Source organism: Hyposmocoma kahamanoa, unplaced genomic scaffold, assembly GCF_003589595.1.
Source record: "Hyposmocoma kahamanoa isolate Upper Pololo Valley unplaced genomic scaffold, ASM358959v1 100021, whole genome shotgun sequence".
In the NCBI taxonomy this organism is placed as follows: domain Eukaryota; kingdom Metazoa; phylum Arthropoda; class Insecta; order Lepidoptera; family Cosmopterigidae; genus Hyposmocoma; species Hyposmocoma kahamanoa.
Genome location: NW_020653200.1, coordinates 16,425,008 through 16,427,921, shown reverse-complemented (window position 1 = coordinate 16,427,921; position 2,914 = coordinate 16,425,008).

Here is a 2,914-nt window from a genome sequence, read left to right as displayed (position 1 = left end):
GTTCTACTTTCGAGAGGGCGACCAACTATCCCACGGAGGCGTAGGGTTCCTTGTCAACAAAGTTCTCCGTGACAACGTCCTGGACGTGTCCAGTGTAGCGTCCGGCCCGCGACCCGGGTAGCGTACCTTGTCCTGATGCTAATCGAGAGATATTCTCTCAAGGTTGTACAGGTATATGCGCCGACGTCGACATATTCGGACAGTGAGGTCGAAGCCGTGTACGAAGACGTGCGAAAGGCTCTACACAACACTTCCACGACCCACTTCACCGTTGTTATGGAGGACTTCAATGCCATAGTGGGAGCGCGCATATGCGAGGAATCGTGCATCGGACAACACGGTATTGGACGGCGAAACCAAAGGGGCAAATGCTGGTAAACTTCCTGGACATGCAGGGGCTGTTCTGCATGAACACTTTCTTTAAGAAGAAGCCCCATAGAAAGTGGACCTGGCAAAGCCCCAATGGTATAACGAAGAACGAGATCGACTTCATCCTGACGGACAATACGCGTATATTTGGGGATATCTCTGTGGTCAATAGGTTCAATACCGGTAGCGAGCACAGACTCGTAAGAGGTACCCTAAATAACGAATTCAAGGTCGAGAGAAGCCGTATGATGAGATCTCTTTTTCGTCTAACGCTGCTTCAAACTACGCATAGCTCCGAAGCGTTCCAGTTGGAACTAAGCAATCGCTTCGCTTTGCTGAAAACCACGGCAAACGTTGATAAGGACCTTGAAGGTGTGGTAGGGGTAATTCGCGAAGAGGGAATTAGGCACTTCAGAACACAGCGAGGGGCCCGAAAGTCCAAACTCTCGATTGAGATTCTGGAATTGATGAAGACACGACGCGAGACGCCAGAGGAAGCTTCGTCAGATGTCCGTTGTCTCAACAAAACCATCCGCAGGTCGATGAGACGTGACCTCCGTAGCTTCAATACGCAACTCATACGAGAAGCTATTGAGAGGAATCGGGGGTCGAAAGTCTTTACAAAAAGACTGGGTAGATGTCAACTGATGAAGCTACACACCTCGGACAGTAAAACTGTCACATTAGTTCCAGAAACTCTCGCAGAAGTCGAGGGCTTTTACAACAGTCTATATGCCTCGCCTCCAAAGCCACCACCCAACGCGAACGACTCCAGAGCCACACTTTCACGCCACTTTACACACGATCTGCCAGAAGTGGACGAAGAAGAAATTGGGAGGGTTCTTAAACAGCTTAATAATGGGAAGGCTCCCGGCGAAGACGGAATAACCTCTGAGCTTCTCAGGGCAGGAGGAGACCCAGTGCTCAGAAAGATCAAGGAGCTATTCAACGCCGTCATAGCCAATGGGACTACCCCGGAGGCGTGCAGCAGAAGCGTGGTAGCTTTGTTTTTCAAGAAAGGAGACAAAACCCTTTTGAAGAACTACAGACCTATTGCGCTCCTGAGCCTCGTTTATAAGCTGTTTTCGAGAGTCGTCACAAATCGTCTCGCCGGAAGATTTGCTGCTTTCCAGCCGCCAGAACAGGCAGGAACACCGTGGATCACATACACACTATTCGGCAGATTATACAGAAGTCCGAAGAGTATACTCAGCGACTGTGTCTAGCATTTGTGGACTACGAGAAAGCCTTCGACTCCACCGAAACCTGGGCTGTTCTGCAATCCTTGCAGCGATGTCAAGTCGATTGGTGGTACGTAGAGGTGCTGAGAAATCTGTACACCAAGGCCACGATGTCCGTCCAAGTACAAAGCAACAAGACAAGACCCATCCAGTTGCACAAAGGCGAGAAAATTCTCCGAAACTGTTCTCAAACGCTCTGGAGGACATCTTTAAGACACTTGATTGGACCGGATTGGGCATCAATGTCAATGGCGAAAATCTCACACATTATATGTGAAGAACTACATACAAAAAATATATGTAATTAGATTGAAGTCGTTGTAAATGACGAAGTAAATGCAAGTGATCAATTATTTTTTTGCAAAGAGCATCTATTATATGTATGTATGTATGTGTATATGTGTGTGTGTGTGTGTGTGTGTGTGTGTGTGTGTGTGTGTGTGAGTGCGTGTGTGTGCGTGTGTGCGTGCGTGCGTTCGGGCGTGCGTTCGGGCGTGCGTGCGTGCGTGCGTGCGTGCCTGCGTGCGTGCCTGCGTGCGTGCGTGCGTGCCTGCGTGCGTGCGTGCCTGTGTGCATGCGTCCGTGTGTGTAAAGCGGAACGTTCAAAAAATGAAGTATGAAATTATTTGATTTTTAATTCGGGACTTAATCACGTATTAACATATTTTATTTACCTCGACGTTTCGGACATATTGCAACGTCCATGGTCTCGCAGGGACTGAAGAGGCGGGTGTCAGCAACTTCTAGTTGTGCGAGTTTTTCTAACTACCCGCACTTTATCTTCATTACTTATTTGTGCACTAGGGTTCTCACTACACCGACACACAATACTCACGACATCTTAAATACTCGTATTCAATGCAGTAGAAGCACATTTGCAGGTGGCAACAGTGCATGGTATTGTCAAAGACGTCAAAGTCATCTTTTCGCGGTTATAACTTAGAGTAGCAGGGTTCTAGGGTTATAGCCGCCATTTTGCGGTTGGTTTAAATTGCACATTTGCATCCTTTATATGCCGAGTAGATAGAGATAACGTATCGCGTGAGCGGCTAATTTGTGTTGTGAACGTGTTATGAATGGCATTTACACGTATATACAGTATTCGTCAGTTATAGGAATATTAATAATAATTATACGTACTTCGTGCTCTGAAGTATGGTTGTATTGGTTTAACAGTTTTTTTCTGGTAAAACTGAATATTTAAAACTTCTTTTTCAAGATATGTATTGTGGAATGAAAGTATTTTGTATTTTGTATTTCAAATACACCTCAAGAAAGTATTTGGTATTTTGTATTTTAAATAC